The 26,632-nt window shown below is 34.8% G+C and overlaps 1 protein-coding gene across 5 annotated transcripts in view; it reads left to right on the top strand.

Annotated features, from left to right (window-relative positions):
* Positions 1 to 26,632, top strand: part of METTL15 (methyltransferase like 15) — a 203,453-nt gene that overhangs the window by 86,445 nt on the left and 90,376 nt on the right. The window lies entirely within an intron of this gene.

Genomic DNA, 26,632 nt, shown 5'->3' with positions numbered 1-26,632 from the left:
TAAAGGGCTATTTTCTGTAATGGGGAATTGTTCTACTATGTGAAGCTCCAGAGACTGAAATCAACAAAATAGATGAGAATTTTAGAGGTAAAGTTTGACTTGACTATCCAACAAAGAAAAGATCTCTTTGGTGAAGTAGCAAAAGTATGACCATAGAAAAGTTTAATCACAGACTAAAGGTAGAAAGTTGGATTACTAATCTAGAGTAGTCTTTTTCATCCTCTCTCAGGTCCCAGACTCTGCAAATCCATCAATGTGATTAAGTATCCCAATAAAAGTGTAAATAAATATACCTAGATTTTTGTCTGCAAGATCACAGTGTTTATGGAGTCCCTGGAAACCCATTTGACCCCAGGTTCTTTATTTCTAAGAAAATATGAAGATGTGGTTTAGTTCCAGAGTAGTTTTTTCTTTTTTTTTAATCTTTCTGTCATTTTAAGCAACGTAACTTAGATGCACCTTCTTTAAGAAGGTCTTGTACTAGGGCATTCATATTTGTGAAACTTCTTAGGAGTTCACTTGATTATGACCTGAACATTTATAGAATGAGTATAGGTCTCCATTATATTTCACTATCATAGACAACCTGAATTTTCTTAGATATTATTGTTTCTAAAGGCAGTGATTCCCAAGGTCTCTTATTCTTTCAAACACCCTAGTTTCTTAAATGGAGCTTAAAATTATCAATTTTATCAGGCGTAATTTTTTACCTAACAGGAATCTTGAGGCTCTGTATTCTCTTCAGCTTACATATGTGGAAACTATTAGCTACACATATTAAAGGTATACATGTCTTAATAGAGATGGGATGAATTTCACCCATCACCCAATAATCTCATTTTATTAAATTATACTATCTTGTCTCAAATCTTACTGAGATATATTTAGTTCATCGACAAAATAATTCCTTTGCCTAACCTAATAACTTAATTAAAGAACAATAAGATAAAATAAAGGAGGAAGAGGTAATTAATACAGATAAAAGCTGGAATCAAAGAAACTGAAAAACAAAAAAACAAAAAAAAAGAAAAAAAGGGGAAAGAAATCCCAAGAGATCATTCTTTGCATTCTTTGAAAATAGCAAAATTTTCACACTGATTGTTAAAGGAAAAAGAGAGCAAAAATATATGCTTAAGTTTGAGAGAGAAGACCAACCAGAGACACAAGGTAAATTATAAGATGATACTACTGTAATTCTGTGGCAACATGTGAAACCTAGATAAATGAATGATGTCCTAGCAAAATATAAATTATTAAAATTGACTCAATAATTATAAAACTTTAATAGGTTATTACCATAAAAGAGATTAGAAAGGTAACTAAAGTACATAGAAGAATGTACAGTGATCAGATTTGCAATTGTTATCTAGCTTTTATAAAGAATAGGAAAGGGACTTTCCTGGTGGTGCAATGCTTAAGAATCTGCCTGCTAATGCAGGGGATGTGGGTTCGATCCCTGGTCTGGGAAGATCCCACATGCTGCGGAGCAACTAAACCCATGTGCCACAACTACTGAGCCTGTGCTGTAGAGCCCGCGAGCCACAACTACTGAGTTGGCATGCCACAACTACTGAAGCCCACGTGCCTAGAGCCTGTGCTCTGCCACCACACTGAAAAGCCTGCACACTGCCATGAAGAGTAGCCCCCACCTGCCGCAACTAGAGAAAGCCTGCGCACAAAGCAAAGAAGCAAAGAAGACCCAACGCAGCCAAAAATAAATAAATAAATTAAAAGAAAATAGGAAAGAGCGTTGCCTTTTATGCTAGTCCTGACCATGGTAAATAAAGAAAGCTCTTAAAATTCATTTTATATTGAATCCAGCATTAATACCTAATTCTGCTAGAGATAGTATAAAAGGAAAAAGAGAAAAAGTCCAACCTCACTGAAGTATATAAATGCAGAATTCAAAATGCAATACTAGCATATCTAATTCACCCTTCATTTAGTTAAAAGGATAATAAAAGAATAATACCTATGGCCTAATAGGGTTTAATTCAAGAATACAAGGATGGCTCCATATCAGATAGTCAATCAATGATAGGTTGATAAGCATCACAATGATCAGCTAGCTGTTCTTATTAAAATCTCTAAGTTAAATGGAAATATAAGTCAACTACTTAAACGTAAAATATCCTATTAACCAAGGACAAATAGCAGTTATTTTCTCAAAAGGTGAAATACTATAACAATCTAGTCAAAAATCAGGTTGTAAATATGGATTAACTTCTATATATATTTTAATCAGTATTTTTGGAAGGTCTGGCAGATGTAATTAAAAAACTAAAGAAAGGTTAAAATAGTCTTTTTTTTAATAATGATTTGACTGAATACTTAAAAACCCAAAAGGACTTGTAAAATTAATAAGATGATACAAAATGGTTAGATAAAAATTTAAAAATCTACTCAAGTAGTAAATACCTAGAAAGGGAAGTGGGAAAAAAGTATTCCATTCTTAAAAGCACCTAAAACTTTATAAAATAGTTATAAATTTAGCAAGAAAGACACATTTCCAAATAAAAATAAACCTATATAATTCTATTGAAGGACGTAAAAGACCTGAACAAAAGAGAAAGCATATGTGTTTGGGGGTAAAACAAATTACTATTATAAAAGAAGGCCAGTTCTCCCCAAATTCATATATGTATTTATTGTAATTCCAGGAAGTATATTAATTGATTTCACCTTAACTGATGTGTGTTTTTTTTAACTTAGGTAATATAATGTTGAGTAGATATGGGGGGAAGAGTGACAAGGTCTTTTGGGAAAAAGAAAAAATTGAGAGGAAACTTGCCTTACCAGATGTCAGATCACACTATAAAGTCACTGTAGTGAAATCAATATTATACTGGCATAAGAATAGGCAAGTAGGTTAGTGGAGCAGAGAATCTAGATATAGATTCTACTACATAAAAGAATTTAATAGAAGATAAAGGTGTTTTAATTCATTGAGAAAATAGTGCATTATTAAATAAATGGTGTTGGTACAATGCATATCAAACTTGAAGAAAATAAAATGGACCCCTATTTTAAATCAGATTCAAAAGTAATTTCCAGATAGAGTAAAAATGTATGAAAAAATTGAAAATAAAAGTCCTATTAGAAAATTGAGGAGATTATATATACAATCTAAAGGTAAGAAACTGTCTTAGTTGAGACTTGAAATCATAAATCTATAAAAATATATAACAGAAATATCTATTTATATAAAAATTTAAAAAATATATGGCAAAAATCGTATGGTAAAATTTCCAAACAGTTAACTTAGAGAAGATATATTAGTAATATGGAGGATAGGAAAAGGAATGATATTATAGAAGAGGAAAAATACATTTTTTCTAAGTTCTCAACTGGGATCCCTGTAACAAAAGGCAGATTAATAAGAGAAAAGCATATAAATTTATTTAAGTTTTACATGACTCATGAGACTTCATGAGGAAATGAAGACCCAAAGATAACAGTAAAACTGGAGCATTTTTATAGATTTGATGAAGAGTGGAAAGTTACAGAAAAATATGATAGGACAAAGGGTATGAGCTAATGATAGTAATGTGGGCAAAATTTAGCAAGTCCCATTTATTTAGATTCCTCTCGTCCCTTCATTTTCAGAGATAAGGAAGCTTTTTTGGGTTTAGGCAGGCATCTCTCACATGAAGAGTTTATGACCTACATGTGCCATTTCTCAAATTCCTTCAGTTTAAAAATATTCACTATGCCAAGTTGCCATATTTTGAGGTAGCTTTTCCTGAACCCCATCAATATTTATCATATAGGAAGAGTTCTCTCAAACTTGATAAGACAACAAATTCCAATTTGAAAAGTGGGTAAAGGATAGAAGGGTCAATAATAGAAGATCAATGTGTGAAAAGACGCTCCACATAAGTAGCAGTGAGGGGGGAAATGAAATTAAAATAATAATGGTATAATACTTTTTACTTATCAAACTGGGAAGACGTAACAGTTTTGAAAGTGAGCACATGGGGGAAATGATACTTATTTTTCATGGATATCTTTTAATGTTAAAAAAATTGTATATGCATTGTTTGTATATACAATCATGGAGAACTTGAGAAAGAAGGAATTAATGGTGGGGGGAAGTATGGAGAAAGGGAAACCAATGGTTAAAAGAAACAAACATAGGGCTTCCCTGGTGGCGCAGTGCTTGAGAGTCCGCCTGCTGATGTGGGGGACGCGGGTTCGTGCCTCAGTCTGGGGGGATCCCACGTGCCGCGGAGCTGCTGGGCCCGTGAGCCATGGCCACTGGGCCTGCGCGTCTGGAGCCTGTGCTCCACAGTGGGAAAGGCCGCAGCGGTGAGAGGCCCGCGTACTGCAAAAAAAAAAAAAAAAAAAAACAAACCTAGAGATTATATGACGCATCTCTGCATATGTATGTAAATTAGAAAAAGACAAGTAATGCTATATATTATTATAAATATCTACATGTATAGTTATAGTATAAAAATATACATGACAAAGATAAACACAAATTTGGGCTACGGATTATTTCTGGGGATAATGGATAAATGGATGGATGGATGGTTTGTTGGAAGGATTGACAAATTAGATAAATTGATTATCTTCTTAAAAATACATATGTAGGGCTTCCCTGGTGGCGCAGTGGTTGAGAGTCCGCCTGCCGATGCAGGGGACATGGGTTCGTTCCCCGGTCCGGGAAGATCCCACATGCCGCGGAGCAGCTGGGCCCGTGAGCCATGGCCGCTGAGCCTGCGCGTCCGGAGCCTGTGCTCCAAAACGGGAGAGGCCACAACAGTGAGAGGCCCGCGTACTGCAAAAAAAAGAAAAAGAAAAATACATATGTAATCCTGTAACTGATATCTAGGATTACATATGTATTCTTAAGAAGATCATCAATAACATTGTTCATTATTTGTCTTTGGTTTTTATTTTAAAACTTTTTCATTGCACAGTAAAGTTGAACACGTGATTCAGTAATAAAAAATACATATGTAATTACAACTTGCAATAAAGTGTGCAAAAAGGAAGCATTTTGTCATTTCAACGTTTACATCTTTTGAGAAAATATAGTAATTTCTTTCATTTATTTATTTATTTTGTTGTTGTCAAAGAGTAGCCTGTGCTTCTCCTGAAAAATCCCATGTTCTTCACTCTGTCAAAACTAAGTCAAAAATAGAAACTAACATTTTCACAGAAAACTAAGCAGTTCATGGGAAAGCTGAATTTTAGGCTAACCCATTTTAGCTCTTTCAGAAAAGATGACATGTCAGGTCACCTGTTGTTTGAAAACTGAAACTTTTCCCTATTGCCTCTGAAGACTGTACAAGAGGAAACACATTAAAATTGGAGCAGTGGGGTGTTGGCTGACTTTTACCACAGTGGAAGATGGATATTGGAAGACAATTTTTTTTAACAATTTTTTGTTTTCTGAATTTAGGGATAATACGTGCTCCATACACTGAGTTTAGAGAATATAGACATGTATAAAGAAAATATGAAAATTATAATTGATTCAATCATTTAACTGTAGGTAAAGCAGATTATAAAAATATAATAAGCTGTTACTATCAATAGTTTATAAAAGTAGATATTCTCATTGGGGTAAACTTATAATACACAGAAAAGTATATAGAAAAAAATGAAACTCACTTACCATTCCACCACCTTAATCAGTAGTAATGATTTTGTGTATTTCATTCCATCTTTTTTTTTTTTAACATCTTTATTGGAGTCTAATTGCTCTACAATGGTGTGTTAGTTTCTGCTTTATAACAACGTGAATCAGCCATTACATATACATATATCCCCATACCTCCTCCCTCTTTCGTCTCCCTCCCACCCTCCCTATCCCACCCCTCTAGGCGGTCACAGAGCACTGAGCTGATCTCCCTGTGCTATGTGGCTGCTTCCCACTAGCTATCTATTTTACATTTGGTAGCATGTATATGTCCATGCCACTCTCTCACTTTGTCCCAACTTACCCTTCTTCCTCCCTGTGTCCTCAAGTCCATTCTCTACATCTGCATGTTTATTCCTGTCCTGCCCCTAGGTTCTTCAGAACCATTTTTTTTTCTTTTAGATTCCATATATATGTGTTAGCATACGGTATTTGTTTTTCTCTTTCTGACTTACTTCACTCTGTATGACAGTCTCTAGGTCCATCCACCTCACTACAAATAACTCAATTTCATTTCTTTTTATGGCTGAGTAATATTCCATTGTATATATGTGCCACATCTTCTTTATCCATTCATCTGTTCATGGACACTTAGGTTGCTTCCATGTCCTGGCTATTGTAAATAGCGCTGCAATGACCATTGTGGTACATGACTCTTTGAATTATGGTTTTCTCAGGGTATATGCCCAGTAGTGGGATTGCTGGGTCCTATGGTAGTTGTATTCTTAGTTTTTTAAGGAACCGCCATCTGTTCTCTATAGTGGCTGTATCAATTTACATTCCCACCAACGGTGCAAGAGGGTTCCCCATTCCATCTTTTTAATTGCCAATATTTCATTATATTTTGTGTACTATTTCTTGTTTGAACTTTTTGGATATTTTTACTTTTTTATACTTCTAAAATGTTGGAATATCTTGGCCAAGTTTAAAAACCATTTTGATCAATTGTATTAAATACATAGCTAATTTAGAAAGAATTGATGTCTTGATATATTTTTCATTGATGATGATATATTTTTCCATTGATTACAGTATTTATGTTTCTGACTAATATTTTTTCTTAATTAAAATGATAAAGTACAGAAAAGTGCTGAGAAGAAAATTTAAATTATTCATAGTCCACCACCACCAAAATTAATAGTTTGGTAAACTTCTTCCTAATCTTTTTGGTTATATATATATGTGTATATATATATATACACATATATATATACATTCATACATATACACATATATAGTTTACAAAATTTGATTCTATTTATACATTATCAGCACATTCTTATTTCATTAAATTACCTTAAATAATAGTTTTATTGGTTGCAGAATATTTCCTTTATGTAATTATAACTTAATTTATTAGAATTCTAATTCTAATATAGTCTTATCCTTATCCATATTACTGCTGTTTTAAGTCTTTCTGTGCTGTGTTATTTTAGATGTACTTCCTATAAACAAATACCAGATATATTTCCTTTGTGTAAACAAATCTGTTTTTTGTAAAGGGTAATTAAATCAGGATATGCTTACTCTTTCTATGTCATCTTGTTTTATATTTTCTATTTTTATGTTTTATTGAAATTATCTTTGGCGTTTAAATTTTCTTTTGTCCATTATCCACATATACATATTTGTTTTTGCCTTTTCTCTAGCAATTTTGATGAAATTAAAAATTTTTTTTTAATTTACTACTGGCTGATGTTAATATTTTTTAAGATTAAAAGTACTTAAATATTTTTTACTGTTAAGTATGCAGAAAGAAATATGTTTTGATTAACCATCCCATGTAAAGTGAGAACTTATTTCCTGAATTTTTATTTCCCTCTCTTTTCCCACTTCTTGGCTTTTAAAATATGATTTTGGCTTTTAGACATTAATATCTACTATTATGATAATTATTAGTTAACATTTGCATTGTTTGGCAGTAATATCTAAAGTAATCATACTTAAACTGATTTAATTCATTTCAATGTACCCCATAGCCTTTTTATAACACTGTAAGTCCCCTTTCAAGTTCTTTATGTAGGCTCATTTCTCTACCAATTGATTACATCTTAGTTTTTCTATAAATATGCAAAAGGGGAATATCTATGCCTTTGTCTACCCAACACTGTGTTTCTAATGCTTTCTTACATGGGCAACAGTTGATTTAGGATGGCAGTTTGGGAATTGAATAGCTATTACTCTTTTTTTTCTGACATGTAGTATTGTGGAGAAGTCTGAGGTCAACCCAGTTTATTTTTTCCTTTCCTAGGTAATCTGTTTCTCACTCCTTCCTCCCACTATTAGGCTGGATGCTTACTAGATATATTTCTTTGAATATTTTTGACATTCATAAATTTCACTAAGAAATATTACTAATTAATCTCTTTTTATCAATTTTCCATGTACTCTGTGAGTAATTTTGGCCTATGCATCAGGTCTTTTCTCTACAAAGGAGTTTTTGTGTTAGTTACCCTCTACTCTTTTTTTTCGGTTTTTTTAACCTGTGAGCACTTATGATTTGTTGGTTGGAGTGTTATCTGTCCCACATGTCTTTTATTTCCTTTCTTAGTGTTTTCTGCTACTTTTACTTTGCCTCAGTATTATAGGAGATCTCTTCAGACTTATTCCATGTGTTACAGATTTGGTTTTCTACAGTGTCGATTATGGGGTTTTTTTTGTTCTTTTTTGTTTTGTTTGTTTGTTTTGCGGTACGCGGGCCTCTCACTGTTGTGGCCTCTCCCGTTGCGGAGCACAGCCTCCGGACACGCAGGCTCGGTGGCCATGGCTCACGGGCCCAGCTGCTCCGCGGCATGTGGGATCTTCCCGGACCGGGGCACGAACCCGTGTCCTCTGCATCGGCAGGCAGACTCTCAACCACTGCGCCACCAGGGAAGCCCTAGCATATTCTTTTAGTGAGTCATGAAATCATTTTTTGGGGGTCTTGATCAGCATTTTATGGAATGGAATGGAATGGAATAGAATAGGAAATATCATGTTACATAATGGAAGTTAAATTAAGTATCATTTCCAGTGAAATAATATATATGTTTACATATATACACATATATATTGTATTTTTGTATATGGGATTGCAGTTAAACCATATTTCTGACTATGTATCTTGATCAAAAATTTTTGAAAACTACCTATCCTATATGGCTATATCCCACATATTTGTTCACACTGTGTACTAAATGTTCATTGAAGGCGGAAACTTTGTCTAATGTATGTTCATATCCCTAGAACCTAGCTCTGCTTGGAATATATATGGAAGTTAACAAGTGTTTATTTATGGTTCAAACAAAACAGAAACCAGTGGTGTGAATGACAGTTATACTTTCTAGGATCCTGTTGCCTGGAAACCCCAATATGCCTAGAGAATTAGAACCCCCTGAAAACTGCATCTCTTAAACTGTACTTTGCCTGTCTTGCAATGAATGAAACAGAATATGAAATATAGATACTGACTACGAAGAAAGGACACATGGTTGGGGAGTGGAATCGAGTTTCAGAGTAAGAGATGTCTGTACTCAAAATATTTACAGTGTACACCACTGAATTGTACACTTTAAAAGGGTGAACATTATGGTAAATGAATGGCATCTCGATTTTTAAAATTATGATTTCTTTTAGATTCAGATCTTTTACATTTAGATTTATATTAGATAAGTGATTAAAACATTTTAATCAACTCATTAAAAAAACATTTATAGTGTATGAAAATTATTTAACTTTTCTCCTGATTTGGGATTATGATAGTACCTTAGAGAAGGAATGATGAACAGGCTCAAAAATGTATCTTATCCCAGGTTTACCAAATGAACTGCCTTTCTCAGTTTTCTAAGTCAACCCTTACTCTTCTGAATTCCTACCAGGTGTGCTGTATAGTCTCCATTTGTCTTTAGAACCTCTCTCTGCCCTTGTCTACACTGATCCCAGGAAGATGACTTTTATGGATTTATCGACAACATTTATCTCCTGGCTTCTTCTTGGGTTCAGGAAATGGGTGACACTGGCAGGAAATCAGAGGACAGAGAAGATAAGGTCAGAATGTGTTTTAGCAGTGGCCACATTCCTCTTCAAAGTTCATTGTTCATAGGCCTCTCCTACTAGATGCAGCTCTGACTCTTTGGGCTTTCATTTACCACTCTTTGCCCTTGCCCCTTCACCTCTTAGCTTCAGGGTACTTCTCACATCCCTTTTTGCCTCTCCTTAACCTAGTCATGTGTTTGTAAATAGTCTCTTTATTAAAGTTTTTTCATTTTCCATACTTGGATGTGCTATTTTTTTTCTTGCCAGAAACTTTGCAGACTCACAAAGAACCTTCTTTGTCTCTAGCTGGATCCTTCCCCTTTGGACTCATCCAGATCTGACTTAAGACAAATATCCATCCACACTGTTGGAGAAGCAGTCTAGATTTTGGAATCAAACAGTCTTGGTTTGGAGTCTTAATTCTGCCTCTTTTAGCTGTAGGATTTTAGATGTGTGACTTAACCTGTCAGAGTTTTTAATTCTCATCTGTAAAATGAGTTCCTATTCATACGTATCTCATGCTGTGTTATGAGGACTAAATTATTTAATTAAATTGTTTAGCATAAAATTAATTAATACTAGCTATAGTTGCTTTGTTATAATGATGATTATATAAGATAATATATGATTATGCTAATTATTATCATCATAACTCTAAGTGTCTGAGAAGTTTCATTGGTGTATACCAGGATGATTGGCTTTTATTTCCTGTCTTTATCTGCTTGATTCCTTAACATGCACATATCAGAGTCAGTTTAAGATTTAAGGTGTGGAACACTGCATCCAACTTCCTTCACATTGCAAAGTGTTCTGACATTTGCCTTTTATTACAGGCTCTCTTTCCCATTGTCAGTGTAAATACTGAAGACTACCTCTGTCAGTGTAAATACTGAAAACTACATCCAAGCACTACTCCAATGAACTGTATCATTGTCTTCCTCCCCCTCCCACCCAGACTTACTTTTTATAAGTTTTGATTTCACCATCAACTCTTGGCTTCAGGCCAAAATAACTAATATTTTTTGAATGTCATCAACCAATCAGAAAATGTTGCCTATGTGTCTCCCATTCTTTGGCTTTCTCCTTCTGTATTCATATGTTGCTGGCTTCCCGGAAGCTACTTTTTCCTCATTAAAGAAGGTTGAAGTTTTTCCATATTTAATTTTTAGCACTTCTTGTTCTGAAACCTGAAAATTCTGGAAGGCTGATTCTTGAGTTGTCTTCATTTTCTGTAGATTTAAGGTCTTCTTATTTATTATTTAGCTTATTACTGACGTAAGTAGACAGAGTCTACAAATGTTTATTTCAGATAAACTCTTTGGTTTTTGCTTTCTGACTATACAAACTATAGACTTATGTAGACCTGTATAATAATTAACACCTCTACACCCATTCCCAAGTAGTGTTATAGATTTATTTCTTCAGTTAGAATATTTAATTTAAAGTTTATAAAACTGATTCATGGAAGTCAACATGTATATTGAAATGCAAATGGTGTTTCATATTATCATAACTATGAGAAAATGAATTACCTCTTCACAAACTTAAGATAATCCATTTTTATTGCCTACGTCATTTGAACATAACCATATGGTACCAGGATAAGAATAGCAGCTTGTTCAGCACAAGAATGACTATACCTAGAAAGCCTTCATTTTATTTTATCTTGTGTAAGCAATACATATTTAGAGACATATTTTATTACATATGAGAAATTTTTAGTAAAATCCTTTATGCTTGGGCTTCTGGGTTATTAAAAGAATGAAAACAATAGTTGTATTTTCTCTAACATACTAAACTAATTAAATCAAAATACTTGCTATAATTACACATATAATCCTCCTGTTCTTTACACCCCCACTTTTGCCTGATATTTAAAGTAAAACTGAAACAAACAGCTGCTGGATTGGATTATCTACTTTAGTATTTTATTCTTGTTTCCTAAGAGAATACAATCTAAATTTAATGCACAATTCAACATTCATTTTAGAGCCTGCTGTATATAGGGAAATAGGCTGGGGATGGGGAATGCTCAGAAGCCCAGGATAAGGGCTCTGTGCCTCTGTACCACAAGAGACAGCTCAATCTAATAGATAGGTAAACCACTAACGAGATCAGGTAGATAATCAGGTAGAAATCAGGTAGATAATCAGGTAGAGATCAGGTAGAAATCTCCTGGAAGGGAGAATATCAAATGTATTCTAAACCCAAATTTAATTTATTTTTAGAATATCTGTTTTTATTTTCACTGTAAGTATTGTTTGTTACTCATTTAGTACATTTCAAGAAACTATTTTGGGGCAGATATTAAACTGCATTCTGAGATATAGCTGGGTAAAAAGAGCAATATAATCTCTTTCTACTTTACCAGAAATTATAGATATTAAACAGGTATTTACAATACAGAGTAGTGAGTGTCAGGACTCTTAGATATTGTAGAAATAAGCTTCTATAACATAGAAGAACTATGTTATTTAAATAAAATACCATTACTATAAATATTTATGAGAAGGAAGGATACCCATTATATAGGACATATTATGGACATTTCATAGGACAAGTAAAATGTTTGTAATAATAAGATATCACTGATCAAGTTAAGTGAGCTGTTCAAGCAATACTTCTATACCGCAGGCTTTATTCCATGGTAAAATTCTTATAGTTTTTCAATGATGAAACATAGCTTTCCAGATAAAGTTAAACTTTTTGGCTTACCACAGGAGGCCATTAAGGATTTGGCCTCTGTCCTTTCTCTAGATTTATTACCTATGACTCCACCCCAGTCTCCTCATACCCTCCATGAAGTATTAAACTACTTTTACATAATAAACTCATCATGTTTTGTCCTACCACTCTCTATGTCTACATGCTGTTCATCTAACTGGAGCATTATTTACCCCACTAAGTGCCATGTTCTTTAGGAAGTCATCAGTGACTCTCCCAGTTTGATTTAGTATCCTTCTTCTCTTCCCCCATCACACCCTGTGCAATCTTTATCCAAGCTCTTAACACACTATTCTGTTGGTTTACTTCCATATACTGTACGCTCCTTCAAGCATGACTGTGTCTTACCTGACTTTGTTTCTTCAAAATTCTGTAGTAGATATGGATTAAGGTCATATGGATGAATGTATAAATGAATGGATGATAATTTTCCATTTTCTGCATCAAATGTATAGAAGAAGAAATTTGATGCAATTTGCTGAGTTTATCTTGCTTTCCATTTTCACAATGTAAATAGAACCCTTTTAAATCTCCAAACCACTGTTTGAAATAATGTTGTTAGTCTAGATTTAGGTTCCAGAGAGAATTAAGGGGCTAACTGCAGACTCAACTCTTCACTAAATACAGAACTTCTCACAGAAATATTAGGAAATCAACTCTGATTAGATATAGTATACCTTCCAATGAACTCAGAACCCTTATTACCAGCTTTTACTGTACAAAAACCAGTTATCATCTATTTCTACTTGAGGGTCCTGCACACCAAAGGAACCTATATGGGAATATACATATTCCCATTATGAAAAGATCTTTAGATACTATATATTATAAGAAACTTTATTCCATTCTCTACTAATGCTAGTCTGTTTTCCTTTTACTGAAACTGAAAAATTCAGATTTAAAATGTCAAACTCCTATAAATAAAAATAATCATATATTTTAAAGAAACAAAAGCTAATTATATGACATTAAATTATCAAGTAATGATTAAAGATATCAGGATACATAGAATAATTCAGAAAATGCTTTTTGTATTAACGCCCTTACTTATTTTATATCTTGGAGAATTATTTTTCATATCAGCAAGTATATTAAAAGGAACATATTGTGTGCAGTGTGTAGGCTCAGCGTAGGATTTTCTGCACTAAAACTTTGCAGCGATATTGGTTAATTGCTAGGTTTCAGGCACCTTTCTAACCTTCTTTTTAGTGGGTGTGAAAGGGTTTATTTGTAAGAGATATCGCTACTGACAGAATTTTATCTTTTTCTCCTGGAATCTCAACAGCAATTCCCATGTTAGAGGCATCCCCAGAAAGCTCGTCAAAGGATTTCCACCCACACTCTGAATATCTAACAGGACTTGACCCATTTTTCTCCCCTTATTAAAGTAGCAGTATACGCATCATGAGGAAAAATAGAATAAGAGCTAGTCTAAGCTTGGAATTTCAAAGTTATCTACCAATATGGAAGAAATTCAAGTGGAAAACAAAATTAGTCTTTATTTCTTATTATACCCCTAATAACAATCTAAATTTCTCACCTTAAGGAACCACATCTGATATCATGAATATAGTTTTTTTTAAAGTGGCTTAAAATTTATACTTATGTTATCAAATGCAATGAATGTAAATATACAAAATGGAGCACATTATAAGTGAAGAGTACTTCTTTGTACCCGATTTTATGACACAAAGTATTTTTTTATAAACCACTTTATTGAGGTATGAATGACATTTAAAAAGCTGTACATATTTAATGTATACAACTTGATGAATTTGGAGATAAGTATACATCCATGAAACCATCACCACAATCTATGCCATAAACATATTCATTACCTCTAAAAGTTTATTCTCATCCTTTTTATTATTATTATTTGTGTGATAAGAATACTTAACATAAGATCTACCCTCTTAGCAGACTTTAAAATATAGAAAGCAGTATTGTTCACTGTAGAATCTATGCTGTACAGTAGATCTCTAGGATTTATTTACCTTGTATAACTGACACTTTGTACCCTTTGCCTAATACCTCCCTAATTCCCTTTCCCCACAGCACCTGGCAACCACCATTCTATTCTGTGCTTCTGACTATTTTAGATTAGGAGACAAAGTATTTTCCTTACCGGTTAAATAATGTAGATAGTAATAATTAAAACCAGACTAAAACTTTGAATATTAATATTACTAGAATTCTTTAAAGGCAAGCAAAATAATTATAGAGAATAAGAAAAGGTATTTTTAAAATAACTTTGCTCATATAAATAATGACATCTGGATATTAAATTTCTATATCCATCTGAACCATAAGTTTTTCCCCCACCATGGCATCCAGATACTCATATAGATTGTGGATGATTTTGTTTTTTTAACCTAAAGGTAAATGTCTCTTTGGAAGACAAGACTACTTTCAGTTTTTTTCCTCCCATTAACTATCTGACTTTGGGCAATTTACTTTATGTGTCAGTCACGTCATCTTCATGATCATAAGTCAGAAAATAATGTTTAATTATTTAAATAAATCTAATTGTTGTTACTATAGCAATTGCATCTTCTGTTTTTATTATTTTGGAGTCAGTCACCCAGCTAACATTCAAGTACAAATATGTGATTGGTGTGTTCACTTCTCTGTTGTAGTTATTCCATCATCTGTCTAGATTCACTGTTTTGAACTCCTCCTTCCATTCTTTCTTGGATTTACCCAAGAAAAGCTTTCACCTGCTCTACCTTCCAACTCTACCAAAACTCCTCCTGTCACAAACACCAATGATATCCACATTACCAAATTCCATGGTGAATTCTCATTTCTTATCTTACTTAAACTGTCAGCATTATGTGATGTAGTTGCCCACTTCCTCCTCCTTCAAACTATTTTATTTGGATTCTTTAGTTTTTCTTCTCCCTGAGCTGTTAACTTCTTATCAAACTCCTTTACAAGTTCCTTCTCATCTTCCCGTTATATTTGTGCTTCTCTGGGAATCATTCTACAGGCCTCTTCTCTATTTATACTCACTCCCTCAGTAATCTTATTCAGTCTCAGAGCTTTAAAAACTATCTACTCATTGATGACTCTCATATTTTTATCTCTAGACATATTCATCCAGTTAGTTAGTTAACGTTTCCACTTGGCTGGCTAATAGAAATCTCAAATCTAACACATCCAAACAAAGCTCTTGATCTTCCCCTTAAAACCTGCTTTTCCCTGAATCCAACCATCTGTTAAGGGCAATTGTATTTTTCTATTTGCTCAGGCAAAATAAAATAAAATACTTTTTTAATTAAAAAAAAGAGTATTCTGTCTTTTTCATATGCAATACAATTTTGTCTAGAAATCCCGTTAGCTGTACCTTCAAAATATACACAAAATCTGGCCCCTATTTACCACCTTAGCAATACCACCCTAGATCAAGCCACCATCATCTCTTGGATTTTTCCCTTCTAACCGGTCTCCCTGCTTCTGCCATTATAATATTTTTGTAGTCAGTTTCAGCACCAGGACAAGTTATCCTTTTTTAAAAACAAATTAGATCATGTCACTCTGCTCTGTGCCTACCTCCATTTTACTCCATTCTAGCCTGACTGGCCTCCCAGCCTCCTTCCTATTCTTTCAATTTTCCAAGTGTTCTTGGTATGGTTAGAGAGATATGAGTGAAAGGATACCTGAGTGAGAAAGTAGATGATGGGCAACCCTATTAATCTGCTGATGTGTTCCAAACTTGAAAAATAATAAAAACCAAGTGGAATTATTTAGCAAGATAATTGTCAGAAAATGAAAGATGTATTTTTAAAGAGCTTATCAGATTTCTCAAAATAGTAAAATACTCTGGAAATATTTTCTTGAAATATCATTCTAGAAACATGGTCATTTGTTCATTTGTTCAACATATATTTGTTGAATACCTACAATGTGCCAGGCACTTTTCTCTGTGCTTGGGCTAAATCAGTGAAAAAATCAGACAAAGAGCCCTGCCCCCATGGAAGTTAATCCTAGCAGGGCAGAACACATAATAAATATAATAAGTAAATTGTCTATTTGAGAAATGTGATACGTGCCCTGGAAAACTACCAGAACAAAACAAAGGGGATTGAGAATGTGGGGGAACGTAGACAAAGCTAGGTGCGATTTTCTGTAGGGTAAAGAGGGTTTTGTTAAGAATGGGACATTTGAGCAAAGACTCAGAGGAGGTGAGAAATTAGCACAGGATAGATCTGAGAAAATGAGCACTGAGGCAGAGGAGCAGCCAGGGAAGGGCAAAGGCATGAGGGTTAGGCCACACATGCCCACTGTGTTCAAGGAAAAGCAAGAAAGTCCATGTGGGAAGTAGATAATGAGCAAATAAGAGTTAGTTAAGAGTGAGAGATGATGTCAGAAAGCTAATAGGTGAGAGGGAGGGTGGTGGTGCTCAGATCACAGATCAGGGAGAGCTTTGTAGGTAGTTGAAAGAGCTTTGGCTTTTATTCTGAGTGGAATGGGAAGTCATTGCAGAATTTTGAGCCCAGGAATGAATGACATTGTCTGACATGTTTTAAAAGCATCACTCTGGCTGCTGTGTTGAGAGTACTCTCAAGGGGCAAAGGACAGAAGCAAGGAAGCTAAAACAGGGGGGCTATTAAAATAATATCAATAAAACTCTGTTTAATATTCCAGTCTTCACTAGAATTGTGAGAATATCAGGACCAGGTATTTGACAGAAGAGCTATACATATGTTTGCATGTTATTAGCATGCACGTGCTTGTCCATTGTTCTTAAATATTCATATTAAAATTCTTGTTACTATTTTTAGATTTATTGATTTCCTCTCATGCTTTGCACCATCTCTACTCTGGAGTATGAGCAACTCAAAGACAGAAATGATGTCTTATTCACCTCTGTGTTCTCAGTGCTCAAAATTTGTTTCTTGAATTAAATTAGAACAGCTCCAACATACTGTTAATACACAAAAATTATACTAGAGAGGAAAAGAGCTAAAGGTCATTTCCAAATAGTAATCTTTAGTCAATGATAATTTAGTAAGCATCATTCTAGAGTATAAAAATGCTCATTTCTTCAAATGTAAGAAAAAGGATTTCATCAGGTTATAAAGTAATATGGTAGCTTCCTTTCTGTGTTTGTCCATTATATTACTGCTTTTCACTTTCATCGGTGTCTTTACTTTTTCGGTAGATAAAACTCCAGTTTTACCTTACTTGAACTTTCTATAACTATTTCATTTCCAAATGATAAAATAAATATTAACAACTGTCTTGAAGAATTAGGAAAAAAGGACCTCTAGAGTTGATCTGACTAGTGATTTTCAAAATGTTCTCTGTGAACCCTGGAGTTTCTTTGAGACTGCTGTAAAGGGGAGGGATGTGCTAAGTTGGCAGAGAACCAAATCTCACAGATCTAGCCCAACCTTCTGTAAGAGTTGGTTACTGGCAGACACCAAATTTCTTACATTGTTTTCTAGACATCATATTGCTTTAATAATTTTGTTAACATAGGTGTCTGTTATTGAGTGCTTGTTCTTCTGAAAGGAGCAATATGGGGTTAAACTTTACAGCTGAGAATGATTATATGTATTTTTATAATTTCTTTACTAAAAGGAGAACTTACTGAGAAAAAAATATAATTCTGTGCCACATTGAAAGAAAAAAAACCAGTGTGAAAGTAAAAATAGTATATTTTAAAACTGGCATTCTAGAGGGATTTTTGGACGATTTTGAAAATAAATGCCAAAGAGGAGTTCCTAAAATGTAGGAGTCTTGATGTCATTGGTGTAAGTAAACAGTCTCCCAGCAGGTGTGCTCCAAGTGGAGTATTCAGTTAGCTATAGAAATACTGCTGTGGTTAGAATTAGTCTCATGACTTCTTTTGGTCACACTTTTTCTCTCTTAGCAATAGAAGTTTATGCAACGTGGTATTTGGTACAGTTAAAATAGTTCAAGTGGGAAAGAATATCTAGAAACATAAACTGATGTGTTTGCTCCCTGCATTGCTGTGGTTGAAGGCCCTTTTATCTTCCTACCTGATTTAATAAAATGATATATATCATACTGCTGACATTTCAGTTACTTTTTTTTTTTTTTTGCGGTACGCGGACCTCTCACTGGGTGGCCTCTCCCGTTGCGGAGCACAGGCTCCGGACGCGCAGGCTCAGCAGCCATGGCTCACGGGCCCAGCCGCTCCGCGGCATGTGGGATCTTCCCGGACCGGAGCACGAACCCGTGTGCCCTGCATCGGCAGGCGGACTCTCAACCACTGTGCCACCAGGGAAGCCCTCAGTTACTTTTTTTAGAGGAAAACTGTTTTATTCTAGTTTCCTTCCTTTGGCCAATGTTACAGCATTCAGATGCTTAAGCAAATATATTAGTATTAAAGTTTAATTCAAATTAAGAATAGCACTCTGGGGTCTCCGGGTGGGTTATGGTAACAATATATAAAGTAAGGGGCAAATCATCAATTTTACTAACCATTGGAAACTCATCCTAACTATGTGCAGCCTAACCTAGTTGAGAACATATATTTCTGAGAAGGTTGTTTCCTCATCTGTATTCCCTAGGAAAATGTTATATCCAAAGAACAAATAATAACTTTTTACTAAAACCTTGTTTTAGTTATCTATAGGTACATAACAAACCATCACAAAACAAAGCAACAATCATTTTATTATATTCATAATTTTATGGATCAGAAATTTGGGCAGGACACAATGGGGGATATTTCATCTCTGCTCTGTAATGACTGAGGCCTCAGCTGATTGCTTAAATGGCTGGAAATGGCTAGGATAGCCAGTTCAAAACAAATTTTTTAAGAAGTTCAAAAGCAGGCAACTAAATAATAATATTTGATGATGTGTTCATAGATTTTAAAAAAACTATGAAGAAAAGCAAGGGAATAATTAGTGCAGAATTCAGGATCTTGGCTATATCTTGTTAGGCAAGGATATCAGATTGCAGGCGGTTAAGATAATTTTCCATTTCTTTACCTGATGAGTGTATGTAAGGCTATCCATTTTATTATTGTTCTTTAATCTTAAAAGAAGAGTTTCTTATGATCACTGTTATTATCTTGTCCTAAATTTTTTATTCTGTCTGAATTTTAACATGATATCATTTACATAAGATTCAATTTAATAGTCATTTTGCATATACTGTGGTATTTAAATAGTTCTAATTTCAGCTACATAAGATTATTGGGGATGATTTTTGTTTGTTTGTTTGTTTTTGGCGGTACACGGGCCTCTCACTGTTGTGGCCTCTCCCGTTGTAGAGCACAGGCTCCGGACGCGCAGGCTCAGCGGCCATGGCTCACAGGCGCAGCCGCTCCGCAGCATGTGGGATCTTCCCGTACCAGGGCACGAACCCGTGTCCCCTGCATCGGCAGGCGGACTCTCAACCACTGCGCCACCAGGGAAGCCCTGGGGATGATTTTTAATTTGTTTGTTTGCTTCTCCCTCCTCCCCCACAACACCCTGCCACACAAATTCTTAGGTTCTAACTCCTCTTTTTGTTTCTTTGTTTTCACTGTGGCCCCAGAATCTGCATTTCTAAAAGCTCTTCCAGGTTACTTTGAGGTATGTCCAGATTTGAGAACTACTCTATCTGTCATTCAAATCTTATACTTACTGGAAAGAGTATTTATAAGCAAGTGTCAGAAGGACTCGGGGACAAAAGGAGACTTTCTCAGTGAATTGAACACAGTAATTGAACATCTAAGAAGCCAAACAGGGAGGCTGTCTAGGGATTAGCAAGGCCAATAGCCACTGCTAATCCTGGGCTGAAGGGACAAAGGTGAGGAGCTAGTTCTGGAGCTCAAGAACCCAGGTCACCTAGCCAGAGCTGAAATTGTAGAAAAGAGTCTGAGAGGAAGTAGATATCCTGGCTTCTCTCTTCCTCCTGCCTTCTGATCTATTGTCAATATCTTCTATTGCCTGACCCTAATAGAATCTTGGAGAGTGCAGACTACAGAGTTTAGCCCCCCTGAAATACAAAGCAGAGCAGGAGATAGATCTGAAGGAAAGCCGGTCTAGGACCTGAACTGATGTCCAGCTAGATGGGGGATGATATGCCTTCTTAACTGATTTGGCTTCTTATACTTTGGGCTGGAAATCAGAAATGCAGAATAGTTAAAATTTACGGATGATGGACTCACACAACGTCATTGTGCTCAAAACCCAGCTCCACTCTTACTCATTTTGGCTCTTTGGGAAAATTACTTGACCTCCATTCCTATTTCCCCATTTGTAAAATGATGAGAATAATTAACTACATCTCCACCTCTGAAACTGTACACAAAGAAGGCTAAGTGAATTCATGTGGGTACAAAAGTATATTTTACATTTTCAAGGGAAACAGTGATACTCACCACCTGTTACATACAGCCAAGCTATTAGTTCAAGGTAGTTCACAGTTTCAACATTACATTATACATTGTTTCTTTCAACAAGGTCATATCTTTACCAAGCTTGATTTTTAGTGGTTGTTTTGATTAAAAAAACAAGTAAGATATGAAAATCAATATGAAACAATAAGGGTGGTAGTGTTCAACCTGATGCCAAGATTTGAAAAGTTATACATTGTCTAACAGGCATATATATACCTTTAGTAAGTAATTGTGATTAAGAATAAAATAAAAATAGTATTTCTTCTTCTTTTTTTTTTTTTTTTTTTTTTTTGTGGTATGCGGGCCTCTCACTGTCGTGGCCTCTCCCGTTGCAGAGCACAGGCTCCGGACGCGCAGGCTCAGCGGCCATGGCTCACGGGCCCAGCCGCTCCGCGGCATGTGGGATCCTCCCGGACCGGGGCACGAACCTGTGTCCCCTGCATCGGCAGGCGGACTCTCAACCACTGCGCCACCAGGGAAGCCCAGTATTTCTTCTTTTAATTAATGCATATTTCAAGTGGCTCTAAATTTTAAGACATAAATACTTATTAAGTTGCTTGGCCCTAACTACTTAATATGGAACTTTTAGATATTTATTTTGTTCCGGAGATGTTGTGAAAAAATTACTGAGGCACTAAGGGTGCAGTGAGCCAAGCAAGTTTGGTAACTTCTTACCTACCTCATAGCATTGTTAAAACGATTAACTGAGCTAATAAATATCAAATGATTTAAAAAATGCCTAGCAAGTAATAAGTACTGTGTGTCACATATTATAGGCCAAAAGACATGAGCAATAGAATTACAACTCTAGCCATTGTTACTACTATTACCATTAAAACCAGTGAAAACTGACCTGGGGCTTTTATAGTATCATTATGGGACACCTTTCAGGACTTCAGGCTCATGTCTCCTACTAAGATACGTTAGTGAAGCAAATGGGTGATGTCTATGAGCGAGGATGACCATCTTTGAGAACTGCACTGTCTAATATAGTAGCCCCTAGCCACATGTGGCAGCGCATTGAGCCCTTGACATGAAGTTCCTGTGACTGAGGAAATGGGTTTTTAATTTTAATAAATTTAAATTTCAAAAAAATTGATACTTGATTTAATTATTGGGAAACTCTTAAGAGTAACTTAGGCATGTGCATTTACTCTTTCAACTGTAAATTTTATGAAATCTAAATACAGATAAAGCATTTCTGATGAAATTTTGGCACTTCAATTGAGATGTGCTGGAAATGTAAAATACACACTGGATTTCAAAGACTTGATATAGCGAAATAGGATGTAAAAGATTCATAAATAATTTTTATATTGATTAAGTTATCCATGATGGACATATTCTTTCATATAACTCTGTACATGCCTATAATTTCTCAAGAGGAAAAATTATTGAAAATGGCATATGTGAATTTAAAAGTATGCATATTTTGAATTATGGTAAATACTGCCGCAATTGTTACAATTTATAATAGAGTTTTAATTTTATTTTGTGACTGGTTTTGTTAATTTCTTAAGACATTAAATTTGTTTAAGAAAAGAAACTTTTCCCAAAAAGTGTTTTTACCTAAGTACACCTTTTAATTGGTTTATGAAGTGAGTTGATTCATACCTTGATTCCATAAATATCAGTTTAGCATCTTTTGTAATTTGACCCACTAATCAAGCCTTACATAAGGCCAGAACCTGAGAACATTTTCAGATTGATTGGTAATTCAAACAGAATTTCCTAAGGGGGAGAGAAAATACTGTGCTGGAAATCTGGAACTAAAAACTCATTCTCTCATTAGTCAGTTGCTGACGTCTTCGTCCCATAATCAACTTTTAGAGGTACAGCAGATGGCTTAAAGGTAAAGCGCGTTAACAATTAATAAGCGTTTACAAGGCTTGTTACATCATTTCTTATTTTCAAATCATTTTCTAACAAGTTACCCAAGTGGTTGAAATCAACCAGAAAAATAATGAAAGGAAAACTGCTAAGTAGCTTATTTTAACCAACAATAGCTGGTTAAAATAAATTAAAATAGGGTAACTATAATATTAATTTTTAAAATTTTTAACTTGTTCAGAATAATATTTTTGAATTTGACAAGAGCTTCTATCAAATTCTCGGTATTTTATATTAAGTTGAAGACAGCATGAGAGTATTTGAGAGGGAGCACCATTGGTTTATTCTACAAATTTCATAAGTTTAAAAACCTTCTTAAGTGGTTTCTCATCTTTTAAGGATGAAATTCAAAGTCTTTTTGTCAGAGATTGAAAGCCATTTATGAGATGGTCCCTGTCTACCACTCCATTCTTGTAGCCTATTCTTTTATTCTAGCCTGCAGTTCTTCTGTTTATTATATCTATAACACCTTTCCTGCTCCTTCACCTAAGAAACTCCTACACTGTAGCAAGCCTTCCTTGGCTTCCCAAGTCCAAATAAGGTGTCTTTTTTGTGTTCCCTTAGCATCTACTTTTTATCTCTCTCATAATTATAGAACTTTCACCTATTTGTCTCATCTACTACATTTGAATATCTGGACATAAGGATTTTTTTTCAATTCTCTTTGTTTAAAACAGTGGTGTAAAAAGGATCTAATAGATGTGTGACAAGGAATAAATTAGAGAATAAGGCATTCCACTTGGGAATGGATCAACTGCACATAGTTTTAAATTCAAAGCAGGGTACCTTTTACCCAGAGAAGCTAACTGATATTATATAACTTTTCTAATTTTAGTTTATTTTTTATTGTAAACATAATACACACCAATGGAAGACATTTTGAAATCAAAGAAGTACAAAAATTTCACTCAGTCATCCTAATAAGCTTTGTGATACTCTTTCCTGCCAGTTGGTGTGTGTTTGTTTTTTGTTTGTTTGTTGGATGTTGGAATCTCTGACCATAATTGTGGATTTATCTCTTTTTTTTTTTTCTTGGTGTTCTATTAGTTTTTGCTTCATGTATTTTGAAGCTCTGTTACTAGGTGAATGAAAATTAGAGTACGATTAGGTACTAAGCTAAAAATTAAAATACCCCTCTGGTACTCCACCTAATACTATAACATGTAAATATATCATTTCTTAAATTAGGTTTTATTTTCTATAAGGGATGAGTTTATGCTTAAATCTTGGTATTTCCCTGTTGCTTTGCATTTTGTAAGAGGTTCAGTAAATGTTCATTCATTGATAAGTCCTTTCTTTACATCATTAAACAGGTAATGTTCATCATTATGCACACTATTGTGTTGTATAATTTAGCTTCCTTGTCCTATTAAACAAATGATTTTATTATGTGATGTTGCACTAATTTGGTACAACACTAAAGAGATATTTTGGAACTTATTTTCCATTAAAAAAATGATGTTTCTCCCACATCATTTGCTTCATTTGCTTCTTGCTCATAAAAGAGGGGCAGAGGAGCCTAAGTATGTAACTTTCTGGCCAGTATGCATGGCTGATTCAGCAAAATAAGTTATTGATTCAAAGGCCAAAGTATCCTTCTCTTAGTTGGTTTTCTTGTCTAGAAATTCACCTTCAATTCTGTTTTTCACCTGCCAGAAAAAGCATCTTCTGTCTTGTTATCAGTGACCTTTGACTTGTCAGTAGCATTCAAAACATTGTTATTTCTGCATCACTAATAAAATGTATCAGGTCAACCACCTTGTCAGTTTTGGCTCTTCACTTTCCTATCCCATTTGCATTATTTGTGGTTGGAGTGTGAGAGAGGAGTTTTAGGAATTTCTGGAGATATTTTGAGAAAAGGGTGATTCTTGAATCAAAATCACTATCAGATCTGGATTTTTCTTTTATCCTTTTAAACAAAGCCTTCCCTCAGTCACATCTTAAATATATCTTTTTTTTAAGGTTCTCTGACTTTCTAGCCCCCCATTTGCTTCTCAGTAGTGCAGATCTCTCGTATTTTTACTAACTAGAGGAGTATTTGAAGTAGATTCAAAGATGGCCAAATTACTACCATCACTTTTCATACCATGCTCTCACCCCACCGTATCTACTTTTCTCAAGCCAAAGAGTGAAAGAGAATGATCATTTTTTGGCCAAGCTCTCTGTTGCTAAATTACAAACTTAATGTTTTGGCCAGAATTTTGCTTCATTCCTCACACATAACCCTCTCAGCAGTATATTTTATAATTAATAAAGCTTCTAGCTTTGAGGAGACCAAACCCCTCAACTAACTCGAAACTCATAACATTCTCCCTCAAGAAAATATTGAAGGTCAATTTTATTCTTGCTAGGTCATCAGTTTTCTTGTATAAATGAGTCATTACTCCAGGGCTCTGAGATTCCCCATGTCATTCAGAAATAATGTAATGCTATAATAGACTTTCCTTGTAACAACTCACAAAGCCCTAGATGCTTCATAGATACTAGGTACCGAGTGCTGTAGGAATCAACATTAGAAATATGTCACTGACCAGTCTGAATTGTATTCAACATCCTTGTCTCTCAGTTCCATAGTTTCCTTAACTCTAATGATTTTTTTATCCCACCTCAGCCATTTACACACATGGTAGTACCCTAGATCTCTAAAATTTCCATTTCAAATATCACACTCTCTAACCATGACTTCATGTCTTTCTAGATCCCCTACTCAAATACTCCCACTGTTTTTTACCTCCTTGGTGAACTCCAGCCTCTAGTCAATGTACAATGACTATAATTCTTTTTTTACTATCCATCACCCCCTTTATGTCATTACTCATCTTTCCCCTTTCTTCCTCTGTCATATTTCCTCATATAACCCCCAAATTTCTTTAAACCCAGCTTACTCCACACCTGCATCTGAACATTATTCGAGAAAAGAATATAATTGTAGTGACTGGACTAATTTCAAATTTATTACCACAAATTCATTCAATCAGTTGATATTATTGGGCACCAACTGTGTGTGAGGCGTGCTGAGGGTGTACTAGTGAAGAAAAAATACAAAAATCCTTTCCTTTTTAGGGCATACAGTCTAGTGGGAAGTAAAATATATCTTGTCAGCAAGCGCTAAGGAGAATATACAGTAGGGAAAAAGAATAGGAAGTGTTGATGAAGGGGAAGGATTGCTGTTTTAGCTAACAAAGAAGGCATCACTAATTTCAAATGGACATTTGTTACTGCCAGTAAATTCCCATTCTCTAGACAACTCTTTCATACTCTGTTCTTCTTAAATCTCTAGCTCCTTTTCTCTCTTTCAGCCAATGACCTTGCCACCTACAGATAAAGAGATGAAATAACATATGAACTGTATCATATTTCTACCATCAGTTTCACCATCTTACCTGTATCTGTACCCACCCGCTGTGCCTTCCCTTTGGTTATAATGGAGAAATACCTCTTTTAAGTAAGCCTCTACACTTAAGCACTGAATCCCAGTGTCTTCTTCTTTCTTAAGGACTTTGCTCCTGAAATTTTCCCTTTCCTGCATTATCAGTCTCTCCCTCTCCATGGAAGCATCCTCCTCAGTAAACAAACATTTTTAATATCACAATTTAAAAAAAAAACAACCTTGATTCTAAATTCCTTTATGGCTTTGCTTCATTTTTCTCTTCCCTTTACAGCAAAACTCCTTGAAAATGTTCTCCATATTCTTCCCTTCCTCCAGTTTGCTGCTTCCCATTTGCTCCTTAAACCATTGCAATTGAGCCTTTGTCCTCACTTTACTGAAATAACCATTTCTCCTTTCTTGATATGTTGTTTCTAGGCTTCTTGACCTCAGAGTCACTGGTTTTCCTCACCAACTCCACTTCCTGGGCTCCTTCTCCTCTAACAGATTTCTAATTTTGGAGTGCCTCTAGCCTTTTTCTTTGGCCTTCCTTTCTATCTACATTCTTTCAGGGTTTGGTCCCATGGTTTCTAAGGCCATCTCTTCACTGAGGCCCTATAAT

Source organism: Orcinus orca, chromosome 8 (genome assembly GCF_937001465.1).
Source record: "Orcinus orca chromosome 8, mOrcOrc1.1, whole genome shotgun sequence".
NCBI lineage: Eukaryota > Metazoa > Chordata > Mammalia > Artiodactyla > Delphinidae > Orcinus > Orcinus orca.
Note: the sequence above shows the minus strand (reverse complement) of the source record. Positions and strands in the feature narration are given on the sequence as shown.